Below are 6,000 nucleotides of genomic sequence, written 5' to 3' on the forward strand. Positions count from 1 at the left end.
GAAGTCCTGTTAAAAACAGGCAATGGGAAAGCCAACAGTTTTGGCTTATGTATAAGTACTAAGCATTTGCCAGGCACTGCTATTATATGCCCAATGCTGCACCATTTTGCTGCTACCATCAACGGCCTGTTAATACCAGTACGACAGGGCCTTTTCCATACCAAACACAAAGGCCCAAACTGTTGGCAAATGCTTGTTTAGGAATGCTCCCATCTCCCAAAGTATCATCTCTCTGCAGTGTGAAAATTTCTCCACAGCACTGTCATGCCTAAATGAAGGGTTGGGGCGGATGGTAGAGTATAAGGGCTTTTTTTGTCAATGGCTAGCACCCCACTCGAATGTTGGGCCACATGTGTGTGCAGACAATTAGCCAATCACCAGCACTTTTATTTCCCTGGATGGTCCCTGCTTGAAAATGTAAAAACGACGAGATGTGGAATAAATCTGAGATATGGGAGACATCAATTAACCACATTTAGAAGAAAAATTACTTCTCACTTACAAGGTAGGATTTTCCAGAAATGTCCATGCAAAAACAATTATGCCTGCATGCTGTACTACATAAACCACAAATTAACAGTGACACACAAACAATACAGTGGAGATCCACTGTAACCAGCACATGCTGGTCCTATAGAGAAAATGTGCCACACATTGAATGGGCCAAGTAGAAACACGTTGGCATTGCATCTGCTTTTCCCGTATCCCCTCCCATTCTATTTCTCTCCAGTCTAATACTGTATGGGCAGTTTGTGAAAGGTTATTGTAGCTCCATTGCCTGCAGCCCCTCTGCTTATATTTTACTCTCTAATCACCACAGGGTCCTCTTGATAGAAATTGAGTGAAACACTTATAACCCACAAAAAATCCCCCAGCATGAAGTTGTGCAGACTACAGTCGGCCCTTAAAATATGCATGGAAAGTTGGAAATATCAGCAAGCAAGTAAAGCTTCTTACCTGCCTCCTTGTATCCAGATGTGCAGCGTCCATCGTGCGACTGAAAGTGGAAATGTTGGAAGGAGGCGGTACGTCGGTATGCTTTTTTCCTCCTTCACTTAAGGTAACACAGACTTAGCAGCTGACATGTCACCCACCCTCATGATCTGCCCGCCCAGTGCGTCCCCAGCCCCCAAAACCTTAATACGCTTGGAGGAACTGAAGCAATTAAAACTTGAAAATGCGGACAGTACTCATGTTACTTACAATTCACTGGGAGCGGGCCCGGCTGGTAAGGCACAGTTAACCTAATTTCTGAGAGTAAGATAGAGTTAGGAGAGACAGAGTCTTACCCTCAGAAGTATTTGAATTGATCAGGAAAGGAGGACAAATGACTGGGATAAAATAACAAAAAAGGGAAAATGAGGAAAGGTGACTAACCCGGGCGGCACGAGGGACGGACTAGAGATGGGTTGGTGCACTGGGCAGCAGAGCGTTCAGAAGTGCACTTGTGGTATTCTGTTGACAATGAATAAAAGTCCAGGTGCAGTGAGTAGAATGTACCAGATACACAATGCAGTGTGTTGAGAAGCAAAGGCTCTGAAAACAATTGTACAGTCTCACACAGTGGCTCTTGAATCAAGGACTTGCACCCTAATTTGCTAGTAACGTGATACAGGCAAAACCAGAGTGCAGCAAAAAATGGTAAAGGATAGATGAGCTTACGTTGTCAGGATAAGATGCAGTCCAGGAAGCAAATCGTGGTTAGCAACGAGGAATCAAAAAGAAGCAGAATTGGAAGGCAAGGAAATCTGGGTCGAATTCCGAGGTCAGCAGCGAGGATATCAACAGGAGCAGAATCGGGAGGCAAAGCAGTCCGATACACAATCCAAGGTCGGCAACAAGGGAGTTCAAGTAAGGGTAGAGCGGAGTGAAGGCAAACCGCACTAAGTTCTGAGTGTCACAACAGGCAGGGGTTGAGCGCAGAGGAATCCGGTAACAAGAATCAGAGGTCAGGAAAATTGAACACACGGTAGTAAGTAACGCCACAATTAGAAACACCGAGCAGAATGCCAACTCCGGTTTTGAACAGTTTGGAGGCATGGCTTCTATGGACACGTGACAGACTGGAACGGGCTGTTGAGTCACGTGACACGAGGCTTCGTCCATGTGGATAATCTCCATGGCAACTTCCACCGCTGCCAGACGGAGAACCGTGCGCGTTGCTTCGTGTTAGCAGAACATTTTGGGTGAAATGACAGCCTTTGATTCGGTGAGGAATACGAACCACGCTGCGATGAGGAATACGTACCACGGTGTGATGTAACATGCATTCCGTGCTGAGTGTTTCTCTGCATTCTGGTATTCGTAGTTTTACTTTTGGGCTGTAAGTGACAGAATGCAAAGAAGGAGGCAGAACTGGATGCCACATTCACATGTCACTGCAACAAGGAGATGTTTAAAGTCTGGCTGTGGGTTGGTTGTATTAATAATATACGTTGCTTACTTTTTTCATTATTCATTATTTTCATTATTATTAACCGGCTTATTATAAACCACCATTCAGCATTTTGTAAATAAAATGTACAGTCTTGAAAAAAAGTACACTTTTATTGTTTTCAAACAAGCAGGCAGCTTACTAAATTTCTATGAATTTACAGTTGGCCTTTGCTTTCACTGGGGCAGGAAATGTGTCGCACATAGATGGATTTTGGGGCAGGAAATGTGTCACACAGATGCACTTACTGGGGGAAGGAAAGGTGTTGCACTTACTGGGGGCAAAAAAATGTGTTGCACTGTTTTATTATGGGGCAGGAAATGTGTCGCACTTAGATGGATTTGGTGGTAGAATATATTGTGTAGGTTAACACGTGTGTTGTGCTTAGAAGAAATTGTGAAGGGCAGCAGATGTATTGCACATGAGGAACTGTGAAGGCTAATGCACGCACTGCTCAAGAAGACATTGGAAAGGTAGCACATATGTTTTACTTGAAAGATCTGTGAAGGTTAGACAGATTTGAGGGTGGGCAGTTTGTCGCACTTAGGTGGACTTGGGAGTGGGCACTTGTGTTGCACTTTATAACATTAGCATGTCCATTGCGGTCAAAGCTGCATGGTAACCTATCCATTGCACTTAGAAGATCTATAAGTTAGCCATTGTAACAAAAAGATATATGCAAGTATCCTTGATATTGCATTCAGAAGATGCCTGATGGTGGCCCATTACAGAAGAAATATAGTGAGGCTATAAGGGTAGCCTGTCTATTGCATCTAAAAATCATCTGATCCCAAGATCTTATGGTAGCCTGTCTATCACGCTTAGAAAATGTACTAAGATAGCCGGTCTAGTGCGCTTAGAAGACTCGGAGGGTAGCGTGTACATAGGGCCAGGAAGAGCCCACAAAGGTATCTACTTTTTTCACACAGACAATCTGATCACACAATGAGATCAAAGATAAGCTCCATCTAAGCTTAAGGTACATATTGTGCACGGCTCGGTAGACATCTGCCACAGGCACAGCTATCCATTCACACACTTTAGAATGCATCTAAGACTACGACAAATTCTGTCTAGCTGGACACTTACGTCTTCACATCCTTAGACCAGACTTGCCTCAACACCTCTGCCATTAGAATACAGCAACAACCTATCACAAATTCTGTCTAGCTGAACAGATAATGATTCTCTTGCACTAGCGCACTCTTGTGACCTCCCTCAGCACCCCCCTGAAGGCGTGGTCATTGGCGCTCCCAGGCTCCCCCATCTCTAATGGCCTAAGGGGTGTGCCCCTGAGGGGCATACTTTACCCATTTTGTTGACCTTCTCTTGATGGGTTTATCAAGTTGTCTGTGGATGGTGAAACGGGAATTCTAAACTCAGTTTTTTGGTTCTGTGTGATATTTCTGAACATTGAAGGCTGCACGCAAAAGAGAACCCTTTTTTTCCGGCTGATTTGTTGAGGCTTTCATTTTTGGGAATTATCACTATTCCTGTGGAGAGTCCCAGTCTGCCCAGACCTTATCAAGAGAGGAGCTGCAGCTACAACCGGTGTTTCACTGTTCTGTTTTATTTACATTGGACCTTTAAACTTTGTTACTGGGTCTCCAAGACTCTACCTTAAAAGGTGCACGCATGCGCAGAGCGCCGCGCAAAGTCCCGTGGAGAGTCCCGGTCTGCCCCAGTCCACTCCGGGCTGCCCGGCACAGGACATGGTAGGCCCTTTGACCTGACAACGCACGCTGCTTGAAAGGCGCGCGGTGATGGACAATGTAAATGAACGCGGAATGGAAATTTCTCCCGCTACTATCATCAAAGTAAGCAGGGAACTGACAAAGTTTGATTTGTACCTTGAATCACAGAAATTGGCCTCAGCATTGTGCGTCCCTGCGCTACAAACCCTAGCCAAAATGAGTGCTGTTGACAATGGGTTACGGTCTGAGTCTTTCTCAAGCTCCTGCACTTTATCAGCTGTATCTCAAGTGGAGCCGTTGGCACATAGCTCTCATAATGGGACTGCAGTACCACCTGCACGTGTTCAATTACCGAGTGAAGAAACTGACGAAAATGATGCACGTGTGGCTGTTATAAAAACACTTGTTCCCGAGACTGTTTGTCTTGAAGGCCATGAAGTCAATTTCACTCTCAGATTGGAGCGAGGCAACGCCATTGAAATAAACATGCAGGCCGATTCATGTAATTCCTCTCAAAAGTGTCGCACGCGGCTGGCGCACAGCGTGCCCGTGTGAATGTCTGCGCCAGCCACGTGCGATAAAATCAATTTCGGCGCACAGCGTATTCATGGATTCTCACCTCCAAAAGCAGACGTGGCGCAGAGTGGCGCAGCGACCCTGCAGCAGCGGCAGTTACGCCCCCAAGAACGCCCTCGCGCAAGGAAAAGCCATCAAGATCGCAAAACCATCGCAAAGGGCTGCGCCAACCCTGTACCAGTTTACCGGACTGGCAAACAGCAAACGCAAAGCGGGGAACGCGTATTACGGGTGTCGGGAACATGCGTGCGCGAGAAGTTTCACACGCGATCTGGCCTGGGGGAGCGTGTGCATGTATTTCAGGTGTGCGCGAGAAGTATTACACACGAATGGCCTGGGTGCGTGTATTTCAGGGGTGCGCGGGAAGTTCCACACGCGATTGGCCTGGGCGCGTGTATTTCAGGGGTGCGCGGGAAGTTCCACACGCAAATGGCCTGGCTGTGTGTATTTCAGGGGTGCGCTAGAAGTTCCACACGCGATTGGCCTGGGCGCGTGTATCTCAGGGGTGCTCGAGAATTTCCACACGCGATTGGGCTGCGTGCGGGTATCTCAGGGGTGCGCGGGAAGTTTCACATGCGATTGGGCTGCGTGCGGGTATTTCAGGGGTGCGCGGGAAGTTTCACACGCGATTGGGCTGCATGCGGGTATTTCAGGGGTGCGCGGGAAGTATCACATGCGATTGCCCTGGGCGCGTGTATTTCAGGGGTGCGCGGGAAGTTTCACATGCGATTGGGCTGCGTGCGGGTATTTCAGGGGTGCGCGGGAAGTTTCACACGCGATTGCCCTGGGCGCGTGTATTTCAGGGGTGTGCGGGAAGTTTCACACGCGATTGGGCTGCGTGCGGGTATTTCAGGGGTGCGCGGGAAGTTTCACACGCGATTGGGCTGCGTGCGGGTATTTCAGGGGTGCGCGGGAAGTTTCACACACGATTGGGCTGCGTGCGGGTATTTCAGGGGTGCGCGGAAAGTTTCACACGTGATTGGGCTGCGTGCGGGTATTTCAGGGGTGCGCGGGAAGTTTCACATGCGATTGGGCTGCGTGCGGGTATTTCAGGGGTGCGCGGGAAGTTTCACACGCGATTGCCCTCGGCGCGTGTATTTCAGGGGTGCGCGGGAAGTTTCACACGCGATTGGGCTGCATGCGGGTATTTCAGGGGTGCACGGGAAGTTTCACATGCGATCTGGCCTGGGGGAGCGTGTGCGTGTATTTCAGGTGTGCGCGAGAAGTATTACACGCGAGTGGCCTGGGTGCGTGTATTTCAGGGGTGCGCGGGAAGTTTCACATGCGATTGCGCTG

The sequence above is a fragment of the Ambystoma mexicanum genome, chromosome 8 (genome assembly GCF_040938575.1).
Source record: "Ambystoma mexicanum isolate Mex_15411 chromosome 8, UKY_AmexF1_1, whole genome shotgun sequence".
Taxonomy (NCBI): Eukaryota; Metazoa; Chordata; class Amphibia; order Caudata; family Ambystomatidae; genus Ambystoma; species Ambystoma mexicanum.